The sequence below is a fragment of the Lissotriton helveticus genome, chromosome 3_1 (assembly GCF_964261635.1).
Source record: "Lissotriton helveticus chromosome 3_1, aLisHel1.1, whole genome shotgun sequence".
In the NCBI taxonomy this organism is placed as follows: Eukaryota; Metazoa; Chordata; class Amphibia; order Caudata; family Salamandridae; genus Lissotriton; species Lissotriton helveticus.
In genome coordinates, this window is record NC_136061.1 from 949,374,324 (window position 1) to 949,399,180 (window position 24,857).

A 24,857-nucleotide genomic window follows, 5' to 3' on the forward strand; every position below is an offset into this window, starting at 1 on the left:
ATGTCAAGCGAAGAACTCTTAGTTAAAATAAAAGAATTAACAAAGGCATATAGAGAATTAGTTCAATTGGCAATGGACGAAATAACTTACCTCCAGAAATTGAAAGAAACAGATATAGCAGAACAACCATTTGAACTTGCCAGAATCATAGAAAAATCCTATGAAGAACTAGGAAGAGATAGTTTGGGTGGGAAACCAGTAAAACCCCAACTAACTGAAAATCCTGAAAAAACATTTATTAAAAATAATCTAAATACTCCGAAAAAGAGTTGGGATGGTAATAAACAATCCACTCCCACAGAAAAAAGATTCCAGTCCAGAGGAAGGTCTCCTCAACGAAGAGAAAGATCTCCTGATCGAGGAAACAAGTCTCCCCAGAGGGAGCCCTCTGAGAAAAGATACAACCTTAGAGATAGGGATAAATTGAGAAAACCTGATAGATATCAAGATATTGATACACGTCCCTCTCGATTTTTTCAGACTTCCTCGCAGAAATCGGAAAGAAGTGGGCGGGTAGAACACAGGGAAGAGCACGTCAAGCCCAAAGACAAGGAACCTGCTCATCAAAGTAAAAAATTACAATTTCCAAGAAGAAGGTAGCCAGTATTAAAATAATTAAACATGCCGAGGATACTGAGGACACAACTGAAAAACGGAGAGTGGGCCCAGACAATGCTAGACAGCGCAGCAGAAGTGACCATAGCTCGCAAGATCCTGATGAATCTTCTGGAGACAGTGGACACGAATGAATACTTTCAAGTGGAAACTGCAGATACCAGAGTTAGCAAACCTCATAAAATATACAAGATAACATTGCGTATAGAGGGAGATAAGACTAGGAAAGTAAGGGGTCTCTTTTGGGATAACCTTTCGAAAGGCTATGACATCCTTTTAGCTGAGAAAGTCTGGCCACCAGAGTTTGTCAGGGAGTGCCCTCATGGCGAAGAAATGATTATGCCTGCCTTCTCAAATCATATTCCGATTCATAGAAAATATATATATATATGCGAGAAAATGGGCAGTAGCCCAAGCTCCTGCATTATATAAAAATCATGTAGGATGGGATGAGGACTCTCCTCCTCACAAAATCCAGTTAAAATGGCAACCAACTGCACAAAGGCATTACCCAGTTAAACAAGAAGCTAAAAAGAAAATCAGGGAGATCTTAGATCAACTTGAATACCAAGGGGTGATTGAAACATGAGCCTCACAAATGAACAATCCTTTGTTTCCTGTCTCCAAACCAGATGATTCATATCGTCTAGTTTTGGACTACAGACACTTAAACTCCTGTTGCAAAACATTTGCAGTACAAAACTCACACAGTGCAGCACTAATGAATAACATCGTGCACAAAAAATACAAAACTACATTAGACATCTCTAATGGATTCTTTTGTCAAAACATAGCACCTGAGAGCAGGTATTTAACCGCGTTCTCAATCATGGGGTCACAGGAAAATTTCTGTCAACTCCCACAGGGATTCAAGAATAGCCCAGGATTATTATCAGCAAGAGTAACAGAGTTACTACAAATATATGATGATGAAGCATTATCTTATGTCGATGACATCTATCTCACAGATGATGACCTGGATACTCACTTGAAAAGAGTGAACACCATAATACTTGGGTTCGCAGCTGAGGGTTACAAATTCAACTTTAAAAAGTCACGAATTGCCCATCTAACAGTCCTGTTTTTTGGATATGAATTATCAAGTGAAGGCAAGAGCCTAGCAGACAACTTCTTAGAGAAGTGCGCTGTACTCCAAGCACCAAAAACGCTGAAGAACTTACAATCAATACTAGGTTTCCTAAATTTCGGAAGAACATACATTCTAAATTATGCGGAGAGGGTTAAACCTCTCTATGAATTAATAAAACCTGATTTCAAACCAATCAATTGGACTCAGAAACACACAGAAATTTTAAGATCATTGCAAACAGACATGTTAGCTAAAACAAAATTGCAAACACGCGAAAACATACGCAACCTTGTAATCCAAGGCATCCCAGGAAGATGCGGATTCACGTACCTGACCTCTAATGAGGGAGAAACGGTACCAATAGCTTACAAATCACACTTGTACACACAAGCTGAAATGAAATTCAGTTCTACTGAAAAAATTCGAATAGCGGTTCAAACTGCTGTAGCAAAAGAAAGAGCTCAAGCCCAAGGCAGAAGGATAACTGTTTTAACAGCAGAATCAGCCCTTGAGGCATTAACGAGTCCACGCAATTTGACTGCTGTGGCATTAGATCCTAAATGGATACAATGGGAAAATTCTCTTGCTGCAGAAGAAGTGAAGTACTATTTTGACCCGAAAATGAAAACACTAGAAAATCTAGAATATGAAGAAGAATATCCTCTGCCAATCGAAATTCTGCCTCTCGAACAATACACATGTGTAATCTACATGGACAGATTTGCACAACACTACGATGTAGAGAAAAAATCCTACAACGCAGGGTGCGCGATTGTTAAAGGTCGCTGGCGCTTAGGTAAATTCAGACCATTAATTACCAAAACTGAATCACTCAGAAACTGTTCAACTCAGCGAGCTGAAATAAGATCTTTAAAGATGGCGCTTGAAAATGCCGATCACGAATTCCCCACACTAAATAGTGTGTGATTCGCATTACTGCGTCAAGTCTTACAATAATGACTTGCAGAACTGGGTTCAAAACGATTACAAAGATGACACAGGTGCCACAATAAAGCATAAAAGCTTTGGGAACAGGTAGTTCTTTTGCAGAAAGAACTACAAAAGACTCACGTGACACATACACTGAGTCATCAACGTGATGGCGTTCACGTTGCAGGGAATTCATTGGCTCACAGAGCCACAGCGGAAGCAGCTCAACCGGCTTCCGTAGCCACAAAAAAGCGTTCAGAAAAATACATAGACGGGGAAACCATGCTGGCGGTAAAAGCGTCTTTGAAAGGTGACTGTGCAGCATTACCTGTGAACTATCCACTCAATTATACATACATAATTGATGCAAACTCCGTTCCTTTTGCTCGAATCCCTGGAGTGGGGGATAGAGTAATTCCAAACACGAACAGGAGAGTCTTCTTGATTGAAGCGGCACACATGGGATTGGGTCTAAGGCACCAAGAGATCAAGGAATCTCTGAAAGAATTACAATCAGAATACTGGTGGCCGGGGATGAGCCTGCAATTTTACAAATTTGCAAAGGGCTGTCAAAACTGCAACAGAGATCGCAGTCGCGAACCGACCGGAGTATTGCCAGGACCCTTCTTTTAGAAAGCATAATGCTATCTATACGCAAAAATCTAGCCGGAGAAAGGCGTCCCATTTATGTTTAAGACTAGATTCACTTAAAATGTAGACACCAGCACTCGCCTGACGCCAGAACTGTTATAAAAAATTTGCGAGTCCTTATCGGCACATACGCAATTGGCATGCTACATTCTGACCAGGGTCCTGCTTTTAGCTCTCAGGCTTATAAGGAGGCCATGACCAGCATGGGCATTGCATTGCGGTACTCTTGTCCCTTCCATCCTGAGGGAAATGCGGTAGTGGAAAGAAAAAACCGGGACATAAAGCAATCTATAACGGCGAGGGTATTAGGTTAGGGTGATGGGTGGGTCCAACATTTAACAAGTGTCCAACGTAGTCTTAATAATCTGCCAAAAAATTCTCTAAAAGGTCTCAGTCCGTACGAACTATTGTTCGGTACTAGAATGCACATTCAGGACTTCGATGGTCACACTTCAGTGGTAGAAGAAAAATGCTTTGATATCAAAGACCGTTTGGCTGTTTTACAGGACTTAAATGAAACAAGACGAAACCTGAGCAACATAAAGTTAAAGCAACAGCCAACAGCCACTGAAGAAAAACAACCTGTCCCAGCAAGACCTTTCTGGATTCCAAAGATTGGGGATCTGGTCAGAGAGAAGATCGCGGTGAAGAAGGAATTTGGGCCTTCTTACAGAAAAGCAGTACCTGTCTTAGCCGTCAGCGGAACAAGATCAGTTGTACTACAGCCCCTTGCTGGTAAAAAGGAGAACCGAGTTGTATCCATCGACCTGGTAAAACCACAATCATGTGGCCAATAATAAGTAGTAGGCCCAGTGGACTACCACGAAATAGCAGAGTACCGAAATTTGCTACAATCCAAGAGGTTCAAACTGAGAGACTAATCACATTTGATAAACCTGCAGTGAATAAAAAAGGACTATGCAGCAAAGCCATGGAACTTGTGCCTCTTGAAACCCAAATTGCAACAGTTCGTCAAGAAACACCAATCTACAACGATGTAGCCTCAGACTATGCTAATGAAACAAAGAAAAATCCAAAAGCAAATGAAAATTCGGAAGCAATTCCAACAATTGACAGAACTGCATCTGGCTACTTCATCAATTTCGATGACTTTTCTGATAATCCAAGTGAACATGAAGAAACGCCAGCAACAAAAACTTTCAAAGACAAAGTAACTGAACTCTTTCATCAACTCAAAGAAACCTATCTGATTTCTCCATGGATTGAATTTTGGATTGTGTTAGGTGTACTTTTCCTCCTGCTTTGGCTCATCATGGTTCTTTGTTTGGGAAACTTCATTGAAGGAAAATACAGTACAATGGACACAGCAAGTCAGAACATCAACTTGGTCCTAAAGCCTCACAAGTCATCTCATATCGAGAAAAGAGAACTATCATCAGTGAACGTCACAGCCAATCCAATACCCGGTGGGGTAGCATGGGACAGAACTGAATTTGACATTTTTGGCCCGATTGAGCTCTTGAAATATCCACACCAGTTTAAGGTTTCCTTAAGTGACTTTGTAACACCAAGTACTTTTTCTGATGATAGGGACTTTGAAAATATTAATAATATGATGTCAGATTTAGTAATGTCAGCCATATTCACAGAACATGATTATTTACAGGGTTCATCAAATTATGAAGAAATGTATTGCTGCAATCATTTTGGTCATCACTATTTGCATAAATCTGCTCAACCTAGAAATGTTTTTAATTATAATCAATGGGAACATTGTATAACACCGCCTAAAAGCAGCTCAAAAACGTTTTATGAGAAATTCCCATACTTCTAAGGGTTTAACACACGTGATGCAGAAACATTTTATTTTGAAATGTTAAATAAGACAGGAATGAAAACAATGCTGACCAATACTAAATTGATTTATTCTGAAACAGTTTATGAAAAAATGATTACATTTGGTTTTGAATTCTGGAAAAAAAACATTGAAACAAAAACCATCTGGGGTACAAAAGAATGGCAGGTCCAAGGTTTAGAAGCATTGTTTAGAGCCTGCATGATCCCAGAACAATTAATATTCTTGAATGACACCATTCAACAGACTACCTGTCTTGGCCTAGCCAAGATTAAAGACTTAAACAAACCGTCTATTCCAAAGCCCATACCTGATAGTAATAGCACTACTGATATGGAGATAGACGTATCCCATATTTTATACCAAAACAGAACACATCCTGATTGGAAAAAATGGTTGATCTGGCCCACAGACACGAATAACTGTCAAGATAGATTCCTGAACAAAATACAGGGGTTCAAAATGACCAGGCCAGACCCAAGATACTCCCAGAGACAACATCCAGGGATAGTTACAACATACAGTGTAGGGAAACTATGCCTCGAATGGCTACAAAAATCCACACTGGCAGAAATTAAGCAACACTTGACTTTACTTAAAGACGGTGCTGACTTGCGTGATTTTATTCTGGGACCACGCAAACAGCGTCAAAAACGTTTCATAGTGGCCGGTAAATACGCTGCGTACAACGAAGCTTGGAAAGTAATGCAAATTGAAACAGCAGAAAAAATACGAGAAATTGATCGTATTAATTTGGAAAAATCACTTACTGTTGTGGACAATGGGTTAACGACTCTGTTCTCCAGAATATATTCACTGGACAGTATTGTATCATCTGCTATTGATATAATAGAGCAGGATTAACTAATGTTACAACATGGTCAGTCCCAATTACGTTCTATTGTACAGCTTGGCTGGACGTTGCAAAATCTGCGTTCAGGCTACGTACCATGGCGTTTAATCAACACAACGTCATTATTCTCTATCTTTAACCTTACTGATAAACAAATCAGTTTGGCACAAAAAGGAGCAGACTATACGATTCTGAGCATTGAAAAACTTGAGAGATTACCATTGACAATGTCAGAAAGACCGGTCATTGAATGGATAATACACGGAATAATTACAATCCCGATAACAACTTTCCAATTAAAATATTGCCAAGAGTATATACCAGCGGGCCAGTATGAAAGGTTGGGTAAAGGGTACATCAAGTCAACATGGAAATTACCTTATACACACACATGTTACAGTGAAAAGAAAAAGGATGTATTTCTTAGTGGTAAAAATTGTAAAAGATCACTAAGCGGTACACTTCTGTGTCAAGGTATTAACTTGCACGGGGCCTGCGAAGGGTCTTCGAATAACCTTTCATGTCACCTGCACGGCACTCCTGCAACACAGATAGAGCCATTCTTTAGACAGCTTTCTAACGGGAGCTATATTCTAATAAATGACCACAGCTGTTGTGGCATGGTGCCAGGGAAAGCCTATCTCGTAAGCGTCAGTTCCATGGTCACTTGCTGTATTCAAGTATTGTATCCAAACAGCACTCCAGACATGGAGGCGGCAATATGGCCTTATTTGAATATCTCTTCTATTCGAATTGATACTTTAAGCAGAATGAAGTCTATTCTTTTACAGACAACTGTGCCTTTGACCTCGTCCAAAGAAACGTATCATCTGCAAGTTGCAAGGACAACGGCAGAGATACATTCCCTTTTATCAACAAATTGCCCGTGCATTTCGTAGAAATGCTAAGCCAAATTTTAAACATGTCAAATACCAGTGGCATCGCACATGTATTTAAGACAATTTTTTCGAGACTGTTAACACCCTTCGAAACAGTTCTGGGCATTTTTCCCAATTTTGTCCATTCTGTCTTTGGCGGCATACCTCTACTTTTGGGACTCGTGGCAGGAATTTTGTTTTTGATCCTTCTGCTCCGATATGGCAAGCCAAGTCGCAGACAAGACTCCAGCAACGATGGAAGAAACGATCCTAGCTATACGCTATCGGGACAGCATAACTAAAGTCCTCGGATTAGCCCGGCTAAGAGATCTGACTATGACCTGGTTTCTTTTATTCAGACCTATCTGGCAAAATTGCATCTTACCTGTGCTTCGATGTATGCTATGCGGAGAAGAATGCGCGTTGGACGTCTGTCTTACACTACCATCAGCAGTACCAATGGATACAGATACCTTGCTAGGTCCTGTAATGGCTCATGCATCGTGTTGTCCCCAGCGGCTACCCATTCTGATGACGGCATTCGTTGAGACTTCACCACTACGAGTATGTGGCAGTGGAGTACGAGATGAGAGCAGCATCACACAGGTACAACCTTCTGTGAGCATTGCTGATCCTGACATCGATGATGGCAATTATTCTCACACATGCACTGTTACAGCATTTTCAAACATGGTCGAACTTTCACCTGATGTCGTAGACCAATTTTTTGCGAGTCTGTCTGAAATGATGTTCTCTCCTGAACAGAAAGAATAACTTTTTTTTCCATTTTTTTTTCATTTTTTTTATTATTATTATTAATATTTTTTTTAGAAAGAACAACTTATTAAGCAACAAGCACACAGCGTTCCCTGAACTCTGAATTCGGCCTTCATCTTTGATAAACAAAAGCTACTGAAAACATTTGCAACTATTTTATCCCCTGCAAGCGAAATTATTTTTTTTTCACTTCTAAAATATTTACCTTTTTCTGGCACATTTACTCTGCTTAAAGTAGAACTATTCTTAGAGAACAGAGCTTCTAGTTTTAGGAACTCTAGAGACAATATTTTACCTCAGCCTCTAGCACATGTACATCATTTGTATTAATATATGATGGAATGGTCTCGACCTTCTTTTCTGTATTCAGAGCCATTTCATGTGTAATTTTCGCAAATCGTTCAGCTGATATATATTTACATTTTAACTGAATGATACCACTGCTTGAAAAGCATACAGTACCAATACTCATTTTCGTGTATTTACCATATACCATTTCAAATGCAAAGTATGTATTTTGGGGTGGGATGGAAAATACATGCACCATTATATGTTTACTATTGCTTAGTTTTAGTAATGAGGGACATTAGATCGTGGAGTGGGTGTTGTATTTCTATCTAGGACCCTAATTCAATATTCCTAATTTATGCCCTTGTATGGCTATAATAAATAACATCCTTATAAAGGCATAAGAATCATATCCATATTTAGTCGTAACCCATGTAGGCCAAATTAAGCAAGGCTACTTCCCCAGACTCCTAGAAAGTACAAAGCGTTCTTTAAACAAAGCAAACCTCCAGCAACCTGGGAAATCCCCCTGCTTCTGTTTTGATTTGTCCTAGAACTCCTGTGAGCACTGAAAGAACGGCCAGTTCATAGTGACATCTTTATTGACGTCTTATGTCCAACCTTACGTCAAACCCGGCACCTTTCAGGTATAAATATACCAACGTTGCCTTAAGCAAACACACAGTGGTTTGGAGCAGAGCGGCTATCTACTTGCCCGAGAGCCCAGCTGATGCGAGAGCCCACGGACGCCGTCCCTCCCTTTTGACGCACTGAGAGAGACGCTGTCTTTTTCTCCAGCCGAGAAAATCCAGCTCCGGTGTTTTCAGCCGCCCTTGCGGGTTGCAAGGATATCGAGTCCTGAGAAAGAGATACCAGACCTCCTGCTTTCTATTACTCAGGTACAGAGCTGACTAAACCCTTAAAGAGAATTCTTGATTCAGATCCTTGCCAAAAACCAACTTAACTTAAACTGCTACTTACTTACTCCTTCCCACGTATCAGGCTTAGGTCAGGTACACCGGGGTAGGCGTATTTAGAAGCACCAGTTGAGTACGTTAGTCAATGTATTTATGTATGTATATATTTGATCTATTTTAAAGCATCATATGGCTAAGAAACCATATCAATGCTTTTACAGTATTATTTTATAATACTCCTTTTACTGTACGCACTTTACTTTACTATAAGTATTGCAATTGTGGCAATTCATTTCTCTTGCATGAGAAAGAAGACTGCTCAATAAATAACACCTTTTATTGAAAACGCCCGTCTCTCTATTTCTCTGCACTCTGGTGAAACTAAGTATGTACAATTGACTGAGTGAAATAGCTGTCTATTGTTTTCACACGACTCTAGAGATACACTCTTATTGTGAGGGAGCAAAGTTGTCATGTTTTATGGTTGTCAGAAGCTAATCCCTTCTTGTCTATCCAGGGAAGTTTAACTCCTCCTTGTTTACTCAAGAAAGTTTCTAGTGACCTCTGAGTTAGCTGGCAAAACTAATTAAGTCTAATATAGTCAGTAGAGACCTAGTCGACCTCAGTCCTACGTCTACACTGCTGTTTATATTATTCCAATGAGCAGAGCCTATTGGGAATATAGGAACTACACTACAATATATATATATAAAAACGAAAGTATGTCTGTCTGTCTGTCTGTTTGTCCTTTATGCATTACTACACCATTCATCCGATCGCCATGAAACTTTGGGAAGTTGTTGAGTACACTTCCGCAAAGGTTTCTGGCATAAAATTTGTTTAAATATCGGCCCCACAGGGCCTTCAATATCTTTTGAATACTGATGTACGGACAGGGACGGAAGAACAACAAATCATGTATCCACAAGCACTCGAATAAATAAATAGAATTAAAACACCATTCATCCGATCACCATGAAACTTTGGGAAGTTGTTGAGTACACTCCCGCAAAGGTTTCTGTCATAAATGTTTTTTAAATATCGGCCCCCCAGGGCCTTCATAATCTTTCGAATACTGATGTATGCACAAGACGGAAAAACAAAAAATCGTGTATCCACAAGCACTCGAAAAAATAAATAGATTTAAAACACCATTTATCCGATCGCCAGGAAACTTTGGGAAGTTGTTGAGTATACTCCCGCGAAGGTTTCTGACATAAAATGTTTTTAAATATCGGCCCCCCAGGGCCCTCATAATCTTTTGAATACTGATGTACGCACCAGACAGAAAAACAAAAAATTGTGTATCCACAAGCACTCGAAACAATAAATAGAATTAAAACGACACTTTGAAATGTTTTCCATATTAAAATGAATAAGTTTCAATACAAATTTCACAATGTAAATTGAATGTTATCATGACGAGTTTCCTTGAATTTCCTCTCTTCGGAGATCGCAGCAACGCGCGACGGGTAAGCTAGTTTAATCCATAAATATTATCCATAAATATAAATATTAATTTTCAACAATAATTTAAAAATGTGCCTGCCCACACTAACATTTTTATTTAACACTTAGTAAACATGGATAAAAGTTATTTATTTAATTTGAAAATGTTTCATATATCATTTCTAAACTTTAAAAGTTTAATTTAATCATTTTAAAATTAGGTTTATTATTACATTTAACAAAATAAACATAATAATTCAATATTTTTAAAATACTTATCTAATTTAATTCATTTAACATTCGGTTATACAGGATGTTATTTTTATTTCTTGCCTCCATTGATCTCTATTGGCGTGTTGTTGCAGTACCAGTGGTTGGCCATATGTGCTTCATGACTTACTTCAAGGTAGGGCAGTAGTAACTGTAGAAGTTTATGTTTGAGAACTGCAATTATATTACTCTTTTGTGACTGTGGATTCAGTATTAGAATGTCCCACCCAAACCCCTCCTTGTACCTCCCTAACCCTAAACTCCTCCTTAAACTTTCCTAACCCCTTTTCATTTAGTAAATCTTATTCCACATTTTTGCGCCCTTACCACTGGTGTCCCTTAACTGTTATTACCAATTCACATACCTATGTCTGCGAGATCTCAAGGAGTGTGGTGGACAGCTCCACCCAGAATAGAGAGCACAGGCGGAAGCTCAAGTCTCATGTCGTAGGGTTGTGATTTGCATTTTGATAGCACATGAGTAGTACTACTGTAATACAACCTTGACAAACTACAAAATACAGTTTGTTTCAAATTGACCTATGTTATAGGAAGTATTTCATGTGTTTACAACTGTCACAGCGGCCTAAAGAAGGTTGAAGGGCAATCAAAGATGAAAGAAACTTAATGAAGTGTTCTTTTTTCCATCTACAGAGACAGCCCCCCTTTGCTCTTGTAGCTGATGCCGACTGCGGCTCCGGACAGAGCACAAGGGGCCTGGCACCATAATTTCATAAAGTGGTTGGAGTTGATGTAAGCAAAGCTCAGATCTCAGAAGCAAAACAAAACACCTTGGAGTCCGACATTTCTTACTGGTAAGTCCAGTCTTATGATGGAATCCTCAAAGCGCTATAAATGAGACAGTAAGGGGCTTATTTGGAGTTGGGCGGATGCAGCATGTCCCCCAAGAAGTTGTACATTTTCTGTCTTTTACTATGTTACAAGTGCATTGTTGTCCATGGCATTTTAAATACCGCATACAGGACATACACCACTTTTTGGAGGATGCCTTGCTCTGCAAAACACTAAGGGTAGAGGACTGCCAGACTCATGGTGGCTTGGCGGTGGTGGATCCAGCCACCGCCGCGCCTGGGGTCAAACTGCCCGATTACGATTCAGGCAGCCGGACCGCCAGCTTCACCAGGGAACCACCATTCCCTGGCGTAGGTGTCACAGGCCACAACATGCTTGGTGGGACATCCATGGTCCCGCCAAGCATATCACGAGTTTCCTCTACACCATGGTTTTCATGGTTCTACTGCCATGAAAACCATGGCAGAGAGGAAACAAAATGGGCTCTAAAGGCCCCCTGTGCCTCAAACATATGTGGGTGCACACAGGAGGGCATAAAATGTGCCCCCCTGTGTGCATGCACATAGGCTCCTGCACGGCATGGACTTTCGAGTCCATGCAGTGCAGGAACCTTGTATTGCGGTCCCTCTTTTAATAGCACCGCCGCCTTTAAAAGAAGCACCACCATGAGACCGCTATGCCGCCCGCTTGTCAGACTACCAAAAAGTCGTAATCTGGCGGGTGGGGCAACCTTTGGCAGTTTAATACCTTGTAATAGGCCCGAAAAGATAAATCCTCAAGTCCTCTTATTATACTACACGTACAATTTATATATACAGATTAAGACTAGGAAGTTCTAACTTCTGCCTCTTCATCCCTGGAGATCATCCAAAATGTGAAAACAAGAAATCTGTTTGTCTTGTTACATTATAAACAGTGATGGGTGTAAACGCTCTTGTGTTCACATGCTGAGCTTCTCACATTTTCTTACAGCATCCCCACAGTAGACCAGCTGCCATTTGAAGATGGGTCTGTGGATGTGGTCACGTCTATGACTGCAATCCACTGGTTCAACTTCAAAAAGTTCATGAAGTAGGCGGATTGTATACTCAAACCCAATGGTTGCCTAGCTCTGCACACTTTTTCAGGGTACATTTCGCTGCACTTTAAGGCCCGATCAGAGCGTATATCGGCTGTCTTCAAGGAGGTAAGGGCTAGAACATAACTCATTCTGGCTCTATAGTATATAAACATGTAGGGTAGGGTCTGAGGTGAAGGATTCTGAGCAACTATTTCCATTTTATAATAATTTAGAAAAAGTTAGCTTTCCCATGTCACACCCTTAAGTGCACAACAATTCATTAAACCTGTGTTATTGGGTTGAAATGCCAGTCTGGAGAACCCTCTTCTCAAGCTGAGCAATAGACAACTATTCACCTCAGATCACAAAATAAACTGCCAATTCCTTTGACATATCCATCCATACACATAGTACACTACAGAGGTCTCTGACAGGCTTGGACACATTTTATTTTGAATAAAATATGAACTATTACTGCATAATATATTGACTTACCCAATCTTCACTGCTTAAATTCAACTACGCACAAACAAACACACCTGTCCAATGAACATCCCAGCGCCTTGTAAGTGTACAATCAAAGGGTAATAACAAATGGTGATAACATCATGTCCCTAATGCTGACAGCACTCAAGAAATATGAAGTCCTGTTATAATGCAGATTTGAAAGTTAAGTGACAATTTTTTTGACTGTTTTCCATGTACATCTGCTTTGGAAGGATGTCTCAGTCCAGTTTGCTTGGAGTAGAACATATAACTATCTGTTCCTACAGATGACTGCAAGACTAAACCAGGAACCACAGCAGATCACACAATGCAGTACTTATATATTCTATCATGTCCCAAATCACAACCCAAGCTTCAGATGGATAGCTCATAGACAGAGGCACAATTAGAGTCGAATTTCGGGGGGGGTGGCAGAGTGGAGTTGCAGGGGCTCTAGGAAGGGGTGAAAAACATCAAAGCCACATTAACAAGCAAATGGTCTTTAAAAGACCTGTGAAGTACTCGGGTGTGGCTATGTGTGTGCCCGGGAAGCTGTCTCATCCTGGCTGCCACACACGACGGGGGGGCTGAAGCCCTTTGAGTCCAACGGGTGTTGCACGCCTGCTCATAGATGATCCTCCTTTTTCCAATTCAACTCATTTTTATATAAAACAGGAACTATTGTTACCCACCAAAATATTAATCTACTCTAAAATGCATATCAATACAAACCTCAAATTGGACCACCGTGTCAATGGCAGGTGACAAAACTGTTAAAGAGGCTTGCACCTGTTCTGTTATTTTTATTTATGGAATGTAGTTTCAAATGTAAATGTATTATATGCTGCAGCACACTGACTGCCTTGCTTTTTTCTCTACAGGCCATGGAGTTCCTCTTTAAGCATGCCCATGAATGCTTTATCCATATCCGAAACAAATACCAGCTGATATTTGAAGCTGTACCGTATACCGACAAAAAGAGGTTAGAGAATTTATGTTCTGTGCCCATGTATGTGTGAGAGTGTCCCTAAGTCTGTGCACGTCCGTTTATGTGTTTCTCCGCGGGCAGCCACTATGCCCTGCAGCTCATTCTAGGCAAAGCTGCTAGTGAGCATGCATGTCACAAATTCTCAGAACAGTAATAGTCACAAAATAGCTGAACAGTGTGAAAATGTAGCCATATGAGCTATCTTGAATGGCGCTCAAATATAGGTACCATCTTAGATAGTATGGAGGCCATTTTGGAATGGTACTCAGTCACAGTAATCATTTTGTAATTCTGCGCCTGTCCTGTTTGTTTGTTTCACCTAAGAATAAAGAGGACGAGTACCACTTTGTTTAAATCAAATAATACATGGATGTATAATATCTCTTCAGTTGTTTTATCATATAATATGCAAAAACTTTTAAATAATATGAATTGCCATTTCCAAATCCTGCTTTATATCACTGAAATTGTGTGCATCCCATTTCTCTCTTTAGTGGCACACTGAATGATTGTTGTCACACTGCTTTCGTTGAATCAGCCAGTTGACTAACCTTATACTAGTTCCTTTCTTGCAGAGTTGATGACATTTCTGAGACATTTCCTATGACAGTGACAGAATTGATGGGTTTTCTTGAGTCTCTCTACGTGTACCAGACCTACTGAAGAACCAGGCCTTTAAGGGCCTAGCGGCGCAGGGCACGCCTAAATCTCCGAGTTCACCTGCTTCGTCGTACAGAGACACGGGACACTCTGTTAAGCGTAGACAACAGGATTTATTAGCTGCAGCTATGCCCAGTGATCCTATAAGTACATCAATGGTATGTCCTCAGGAGACTGCCCCTTTACTCCCGGGCTCACAGTCTTTTATATTCTTTTACACCTACATAAGAGCACTCCCAATGCGCAAAATTCAGACCAATGAGAAGATATATTTTTTAAGAAAAACAAGACGTCACATAATTAAATTATCCTCCCCCTAGGTCATGTTTTGACTAACCCACTGGTGATTCAATAATGGTGTCCCTGAGTTAATCAACAGTGGTAGACATGTTTGTGTATTGTAAAAGAGGTCAATTTGCAAGGCAGTATAAGATGGGGAGAAGGACAATGAAAACCAACAGATGGTTTGAAACAAGGATTAGTGTGTCGAGACAAGAATACTGAAGGCCAACAGGCAGTTTGGATAAGGATTAGTGAGTCGGACTGGTTCCCGGATTCGACTTTACCTCAAGGATAGAGGGGTTATTTGATACGTGGCAGTACGAAGGGCAAGAATTTTCTGTTTGTCAGGCTGCCTGAGTGAGGGCAACACAAAATGGCGGTGTAACGCAAAATGGAGTCGGACCGAGTTTCCTCAGACCCTCCTTTTGCCATTACGCAGGCAACACATAAAATCACGTTACTCTGAGTCTATGTCAATAGCCTTAATGTCTTTAAGCTGTTGTTGCAACATCATTTGTATGTTTTCTGCTGCTTGCGGAATAGGTCTTGGCACACACATGGTGGCACAAAAGCCACAAATGGCGGGACCACATTGTAGGCAGAGGCAACATGAAAAGACAATGGCTAAAATTATTCCAATGAAAGTTAATATTTTCCATCCCCATGTGGACAGTAATCCCCAAAACCATCCGATCAGAGACCAACTTCCTTAGTCCTGGTGGATGGACTCAGCAATGTGGTGTAGTTTAGAGATGGCTTGGTATACTGTAGGTGCGTTATCAGGTATGTAAACACAGCAACTGGATGCAATCAATTTACAGACTCCACCACAGTCTGCAAGAATAATGTCTAACACCATTCTGTTTTGTAATGTCATAAGGCGATCCGCCTGAAGCTCGGCGGTTATGTTACTCAGGGCTCCTACAGTTTCATTTATGGTTGCTTCAACTACTCGAATGAGATGTCTGATATTTCTACTATTGATCATAGGGCCCCAAAATGGGAGGAATCCTTTAAGGAAGTTGCCTCCCTCTTGTCCTGCTGTGTATTTTTGATCAAAGACATCTCTCTTGTACTTATTTTTATGATGTCCTGAAGGAGCGATATATGTTGGGGGGAGGAGAAAAGCCATATAACAAGTTCCTGAGAAATCAGTTGGTAGCCATGTATAAACTTTATCATGGCAAACGAAATATGTTCCCTGAGATGCTACTAATGTTGGAGAAGTTTGGGATGCATAGGTATATGTAATGTTACAGGTGCTCTTTCCCAATTGGGCCTTAAGACTCTGACCATTTCCTTGGAGACATAGGTGACCTTGGTGGGGTACAGTACATATAGGTGGAGATCTTTTCTTTATGGCTCTGTCTGTAAGACTTGTGACGTAGTGTGTCACGTTCCAATCAATGTATGCTTGTCGTTCGTCAGTGGGGAATTCATTAAATTTGTTGTAGTGTTTTGACATAGCTAATATTCCTTTTATTAGCGCGTCATGACTAACGTCAACTCCATCCCTATATGGACTGATAGGATGTCGATGCTGGTTCTCATAGGCATTGGCAAACATAGAGGTGTAAGCCCAAGCAGATCCTTTTAGGGAGAAGGGGAGAACTAAATATGGCATTCCTTTATCTGTATTATGGGGTAAAAGTCCACAAACCCAACAGTCGGTGGTATTGATTACTAATTGATGCTGATGTAAAAGTTGAATAGATGAATTGTTGAGATATACAATTCTCCTAATTTGCTCATGCTCCGGTAGTGTACGAAATTGGTGTGGGGAGGCAGTAGTGCGAAAAGTTATGGGTTGGGGGGTAGATATATCTTTGTGTTGTATAACGTTAATAATCCAACCCACACATGCTAATATAATACATAAAGAAATTAAAATACGCAATGTTATACCACATCGGGTACATAATAATTTGCAACACTTTATATTCTTTTCATTTCTTTTTTCTAATATAGCAGAATCCATCTTCTAAATGTCGCTTGTGGCAGTCTTCCTTCTTCACTTAGCCGTGGTTATCAGCCGTCCTATGACACTGCAAGTCCCGCAGACCTATTGTCACTACTCGGGTAACTAACTAAGGCTCTTACCACGACCCCGCAACCTAATTAGATGGTCAATATCACAAAATAGATCTCTTAATTGTTCTTAGTTTCTCTAGATCTCAAGTTGTATCTGGTTTTGTTCGGCACAGTCTGATTTTGGAAAAATGTCTCTGGATTAGTTGTGTTCAACCTCAGATGTGATGGGACAGCTTCCTGCAAGACGTCATCATCTTCTTTTTCAGATTGGGTCCAATACAGGTGTGCATCGCTAAAAGGTACAAATCGAGGAATCCTTTCGCTTTCAAAATCACCAATACCTTCACGGACCCACTGGTCATAAGGCAAAGTCAAAGGTACCTTTTTACAATGCACACCGTGAATCCAGTTCTTTTTGCCGACCACCTTTACAGCTGTACACGTTGTCAGTAAGACCTGACAAGGCTTTCTCCAGCGAGGTTCCAAATTCTTTGATTGCTGAAAATTTTTCACACACCCAGTCCCCTGGGTGTTATGTCATGTCCAGGATCAGTTGAAACCTGAGGCAAGGCGTCTTGTACCTGTTGGTGAAGGACACGCAATTTAGTGGTGAGGTCATGTAAATAATCAATTAACAATGGGTACTCTATGTCAGAATATTTCTTTGGCCTTGGGACTCCGCAAATATTTGCTGGGCGTCCAAACACAACCTCGTAGGGACTAAGTCCCATATGGGAATGAACATTTGTTCGAGTGGAAAATAGTGCTAAGGGTAAAGCATCGGGCCAGGCAAGACCCGTGCTGGCCTGTATTTTTGCTATCTTAAGTTTAAGAGTACCATTATAACATTCCACTAAACCTGCTGACTGAGGGTGATTTGCTGCATGAAATTTTTGTCTTATTCCAAGACCTGCACATACTTTCTGCATTATCTGACCTACGAATTCGCTTCTGTTATCGCTCCAGAGGATTCGGGGGAAGCCAAACCTCGGGAAAAACTTATTTAAAAGAACTTTGGCTGTGGATAGAGCAGTATTGTCCTTTAGGGGGTAGGCCTCTATCCATCTAGAAAAGGCACACACCACCACAAGGACGTACTTAAGGTTATTACATCGCTCCATGTGAATATCATCTATTTGCAACACTTCGTGGAGAAGTGTGGCTCAATGGTTAGAAGAGGCAGACCATGAAGCAGAGGTCAGACCTAGGACCAGAGTTCAATTCCCGACGCTGCAGGTTCTTGAGCCCAAAAATGTCCATGGACTTGATAATTCTCGCTTCGGTGCCTGCTCGAATCACGGGTTCACACTCTGCAACTCCGGGCAATAGCTTGCTTAATCTCCACTTTGGCCCCCCGTGGCGGGATGCCTGGCTTTCACCTTGGGGGTGCCCAGTACGGGTTATCTCACAGGGAAAAAACAGGACGGGTTCCCAAAGCAAGCGCTTAGAGACCGTTGGTGATAATGCGCTATATAAATATAAATTACATAAATTACAATTACAATTACCTCAAAAGGATATGTTGGAGGAGCAAAATGACCTGCTGGGGTTGGTGTTCCTTTTACTGGGTTATGCATCAAGCAAACAATACAGTGTTTAACTAGATTTTCTGCACATTTTGGAATACCCTCATTCTGCCATACAGGAGCTAGAAGTTTACATATTCCTTTAGCACTGATGTGAGCTGGACCATGAGCCATGGTAACAACCAGAAGCACATAGGCATCTGGTAGTAACCAGCGCTGATGTTCAGACAATTCTGTCCAACACCCTGTTGTGTCTAACATTCCTATAGTTTCTCTCCACTCATTCAATTCTTTTTCTGTGGCTTCTTCCTGGATCATTTTCACATTTTCTATTGTGTCCTCACACATCCCTCCTTGTCTGGCCCATCTAGCAGGGCCTGCAACATACATGCGGCTTGTAACGTCTCTAGCTGTTTCTTTTGCCGTTTGGTCTGCAAACGCATTTCCTTGACCCACATCATCAGTAATTTTCTTATGTGCACTACACTTGATAATTGCTATCTGAGTAGGCAAGGTAAGTGATTCGAGAAGGTCATTCACCAACTCGCCATGTTGTATCTTAGCACCATGGGAGGTGAGAATCCCTCTCTCCCTCCATAATGGGCCAAAACTATGGGCCCCTCCAAACGCATATTGACTATCGGTGAACACATTCACTCTTTTTCCTTTAGCCAATACACAAGCTCTAGTAAGAGCTATCAATTCAGCTGCCTGGGCTGAATTCTGTCTAATACGTGCAGTTTCTACAACTGTATGCAAAGTCGTAACTGCATAGGCTAAAGGTCGTCTCACCATTGGGGAGTTTAAAACAAGAGCCATCAACCCATAAGATTCCGTCTGGATTCAAGAGTGGAGTATCTTTTAAATCAACTCTACCCTTTGTCTCTTCTTCTGTACGGAAGAAACAATCATGTTGTTCTTGAGTATTTGTTTCTTCTGGGATCGGTATCAATGTGGCTGGGTTTAGGGTATTGCATCGTTTAATATGCACATGATTAGCCAAAAGTGTCAGTTCGTACCCTGACAAATGAGCACTAGTGAGGTGTTGAGTCTTTGTCCTATTCAGAAGGATATCTACTGCATGTGGCCCCATAACAATAAGGGCATTATCCAACACCAATCCAGCAGATTGTCGAATGGATACTGCCGTAGCTGCTGTGGCTCTGAAACAACTAGGTAACGCTTTGGCCACTGGGTCTAGTGTGGCCGAAAAATAAGCACATGGGTGTTGCTTGTCCCCAAATTGTTGTGTTAAAACTGACAATGCACAACCTTCTCTCTCATGGACGTAAAGTGTAAAGGGCTTACTGTAATCAGGAGTGCCTAACACAGGCGCAGAACACAGGGCAGTACGTAAATCATTAAAACTCTTCTGACATTCTGCAGTCCAAGGGAAAGTTTGGGGTGTATCTTTAAGAGTGAGTGCCAATAGAGGTTTTGCTAATAGAGAAAAGTTCGGAATCCATTGTTTACAATAAGAGGTAATGCCTAGGAAGGCACATACCTCCTTTGGTGTTCTTGGGACAGACATTTGAGCAATTGCTTGGATACGCTCTGGAGTTAATTGTCTCCCCTCCTTTGATAAGAGATGACCTAAATAGGTAACTCTCTGTCGGCAATATTGCATCTTAGAGGGTGAAACCTTGTGGTCAAGATCAGCCAAGTGTCGTAGCAATGTAATAGTAGCCTGTTTACAAATATTTTCAGATCATCTACATACTGAATAAGAGTGGCTCCTGAAGGTAAAGTGAGAGTATCGAGCTGTGTTTTTAAAGCTTGACTATAAATGGAAGGACTCTCACAATAGCCTTGAGGAGTGCGTGTAAATCGGAAGCTTCGGCCTCCTAAAGAGAAGCCGAAAATATCTCTACTTTCTTCGGCAATGGGGATACTGAAGAATGCATTCTTCAAATCGATTACAGAAAACCAAGTAGCAGAAGCAGGTACCGTTGTCAATAGGGCAGTGATATCTGGGACAGCGAGAAATTGGGGTATCACGATCTTGTTAACCTTCCGGAGATTGATCACAAAATGATAAACGGGGGGTTGGGAAGAATCAGTACGTTTAAGAATAGGTATAACAGGACTATTACATATATTCCCTCTAGTCTCTTCAATCACACCTTTCTGAATCAAATCATAAATAATAGCCAAAAGAGCTTTTTCAACATTGTTGGAAACTTTGTACTGGGGAATGCGTGGTAACTTAATATTGGGTTTGAGGGTGACAACGTAAGGCGGGATTTGCAAAAGGCCAACATCATTAGGACCTGTAGCCCAAAGAGTAGTAGGAAGAGAATGCAATTCAGGGGGAAGTTTGTCTTTAGACAGATACACTGGGGAAATCAATTTCCCACCCAAAGTGAGGTGTACACCAGAAGGAGAACAATGTAGGGTTGCATACAATCTTTTTAATAAATCCAGACCCAACAAATTTTCACCACAACCAGTTGTTAAAATAAGTGGAGCCTCTAGATCATAAGGTCCTATCGAGGTGGGCAAAGGTTGAGAAATTTGGTTTTTAACTGGGGCGCCAGAAAATCTTACGGAAATATTTGTTAAGCCAGACAAAGGTGCCCCAGGGAGTTTAGAGTGAATGATAGAACTCTTTGTTGCAACAATGTCCAATAGGAATGGCTCTGAAACACCTAATGTAACTACCTCAACATAAGGCCCATTCTGATCCACTTGAACTGATATGACTCCCTCGCTTTGTCTATGGCTGTCCTAGCTAGAATGAAAATCTTGACTCTCATTCTCGTTATAATAATTATCATTGTAGTATTGAGCAGATTGAGTATTTTGCTGATCAAAATAATTCGTGGAAGTTTGAGGGGAGAAGGAACGTTGATGCTGATCATAAGATGATCTACCTCGTCCCCTACCCCTAGGCGTTGACTGATAGCCACCTCGGCCACGTGACCTAGACATATCACCAGTTCGGTGTAATAAAACCGGGCAACTATTATTGAAGTGACCTTCCTCCTTACAATAAGCACATTGATTGGGACCCAATAGAGACCTTGGAACAAAGGGTTCAGGTTTCTGTAACAGCCTCTGAAATTGAGGAAGTGGCTGATACGGGCGCTGAGCAGAAAGGGGTGGATAAGCTTGCTGCACAAGAACTTTCGTCTTGAGGTCTTTATTTTTCTTTTCTGACTTCTCTTTCTCCTCTGAATCCCTATTTTCATAATATTAAACCATCGTCAAAATTCCCGAAGGCGTTGCCACAGGCCACGCACTTTCGGACATTTTTAGCCTCGAAGATAATTCCGGCAATAAATTAGAGACAAACTTATCCACAAACAATCTTTGGCCACCTGGTGTAGCCATATCTTGTCCACTGTGATCAACAAATATTTCCTCGAAACGCGTAAAGAAATCAGACACAGACTCATCGTTCTTTTGCTTACAGGCGGACAACTTATCCCAATTAACTGCTTGTGCTGGCATTAGAGTCTTCATAAGTGTTATTATTCTGTTGGGCAATTCTGTAATCATTGGTTCTGGCTTAGCTCCACCCACTTGTCTTTGATCTGCTTGTAGGATAGCAGCCCAATCACCACCTAATTCAACAGCGTGATCCTCTCTACGAATTTTATTCCATATTTCGGACGGAACTACTTGACCCATCAACGTATCCATATCTGATAATGTTAGTGTGCAAGAGGACAATGTTTGCACCAATTCTTTATAATATCCTGCTGGGTTTTTACGCGGATCAGGTAATGCTTGTTTTAATGCAATAACTTCTGATCTCTTCCACGGAACATGTACCCAAACCTGCTGGAAATGAGCAAGCACAGGGGGGTTAGCCCGTGGCACAGCATCGCGCCATATTGGTTGTACCTCTCGCATAGGATATAATTTGTCTGTTGTAACAATTCCTTCTGTCCCTGAGTTTTTACCAGATAGAAAATCTCTATATGCTACTAAATTCGATATTGCATCTTTATAATCCTGTTCAATTGCTGCTCCAGAAGCTACTTCCCTTCTCAATTCTATCAATCCCCTAGGTGGGCCATCTTGTATTTTATTTTCCCACATTTAAATCAATATCTCGCACATGAGATCAAACACATAATGCTGCGTAGATGTAGGCCATTGCATAGCTAAATCCTGAATATCGGATGACCCATACATATTACCATTTGTCATCCATTTTTGAGCCTGAGATTGGAGTAGCATTGCTTAATGAAGATCGAGATGACTCTGACTTCTAAGAGTTCTCTTCATGATAGGGGAATTACGTACTTTATTCATGAAAGGAGTTAAAGCTGAAAAGAACCCACTATCTTTTCTTCTAACTGATTGTGGAGTAGAAGCTTGTGTCACAGTCGCAGAGGTAGAAACTAACGTCGTTACAGGAGGTATTACAACAGAACCCGCAGTAGTAACTGGGATCATAGGTTGAGGCATAGGCAGAGGTGGTGGTGGAGGTATAACAGGTAATATAGCAGGTACTGATAAAGGAACCAAGGCTGGTACATAAGGCGGTGGAGCAGACAACATAAGGGACATTAAAGGATCTTTTTCATTCTCTTCATCTAATGACGGAGAAGTAGGCAGAGCTGGATAACATTTATGTACTGCCATACGATGTTGACTATCTGAAACCTCAATCACACGATCAGTTTCATTATTCTTAAATTGCTCGGCAGTCTGTATAATAGACAATTCTTTTTCCTTCCTATCTCTTTTTGCTTGCTTTATTTCTCTCTGTTTTGACTCCTTTCGCCAAATGTGAAATGAATCAAACATTGCCGGACGGGCTTTTCTCTTAAATAGTCTTTCCTCTAAATTATCCAACACACATGGCTCAAAACTACCATCCTTCGGCCATTGTAAAATACCATCATTCTTAGTGTATTTTTCCCGAAGGTCGACAAAAATAATAGGGCCAGTTCCATGTTTGGAATAAACTTCATATTTTGGAGTCCCTACGGAAGGCACTGGACAAGTGTCTTCTAGTCGGGAATCTCTTGAACAACAACAACAACACCATCTCTTGAACTTACTGAAACCAGGCATCGTTATTTCACTGGCCTCTTACTAACATCAAGGGGTTAACCAATTTTAACACAGTACAAACGTACTCACCCCTCGGCTTCGGTTATTGCAACAATCGAATCAAAGCAAAATCAAAAACAAAGTTGTGGGAGCTACCCACAATTACTTAACTAAGTATTCTCTCACACCAACAGAGGCCCGTCTATTGTCTCTAGATGCCAATCATCACTAACGCGAACCAAAGCAGGGCGGCGGTCAGGGCAGCAGTCATCAGCAGCCGTCGGAAAGGAGAAGCCGCGTTGTAAAGACCTTCAGTCCACTTCTGACATGCAGGGGTCATTTATATGGTGCGTGTCCGCCGGAATTTTCTCACGTAGCTCCTCACGATGCTCGGGCTTGACCACGACCTTTGACACCGCCCCACGTTGGGCGCCACTTGAAGAACCAGGCCTATAAAGGCCTAGCGGCGCAGGGCACGCCTAAATCTCCGAGTTCACCTGCTTTGTCGTACAGAGACACGGGACACTCTGTTAAGCGTAGACAACAGGATTTATTAGCTGCAGCTATGCACAGTGAGCCTAGAAGTACATCAATGGTATGTTCTCAGGAGACTGCCCCTTTACTCCGGGGCTCACAGTTTCATTATATTCTTTTACACCTACATAAGAGCACTCCCAATGCGCAAAATTCGGACCAATGAGAAGATATATTTTTTAAGAAAAACAAGACGTCACATAATTAAATTATCCTCCCCCTAGGTCATGTTTTGACTAACCCACAGGTGATTCAATAATGGTGTCCCTGAGTTAATCAACAGTGGTAGACATGTTTGTGTATTGTAAAAGAGGTCAATTTGCAAGGCAGTATAAGATGGGGAGAAGGACAATGAAAACCAACAGATGGTTTGAAACAAGGATTAGTGTGTCGAGACAAGAATACTGAAGGCCAACAGGCAGTTTGGATAAGGATTAGTGAGTCGCACGGGTTCCTGGAATCGACTTTACCTCAAGGACAGAGGGGTTATTTGATACGTGGCAGTACGAAGGGCAAGAGTTTTCTGTTCGTCAGGCTGCCTGAGTGAGGGCAACACAAAATGGCGGTGTAACGCAAAATGGAGTCGGGACCGAGTTTCCTCACTACAAGGCTCTCGACCCAGAGGAAGCAAGAGAATTCTTGACACAAACACAAAAAAGTAAGAAATTGAGTATTCAAAAACTGTGTGTCTTGTTACAGAGTAACAGAAATTCAACAATTTTAATATAACAATAACGCAGATTACCTTTGTTTTCACCATATATTTATTTTACCCAAATAAATCAGAATTTATCCCTTAAAAAGTTCTAAGAAATAGAAAAAAAGCTGCTTTCGGTGCCACCTAACTTTCAGCAACAAAGGAATATGGTACATTACTATGCGATGTATTACATCGCTTGCTTTTACAACATGGTAAATACAAAGACCACGTTG

The 24,857-nt window shown here is 41.1% G+C and overlaps 1 pseudogene; it reads left to right on the forward strand.

Moving 5' to 3' along the window:
* The window catches only part of LOC144824187 (putative methyltransferase DDB_G0268948), an 80,785-nt pseudogene that overhangs the window by 39,531 nt on the left and 16,397 nt on the right, over positions 1 to 24,857 (forward strand).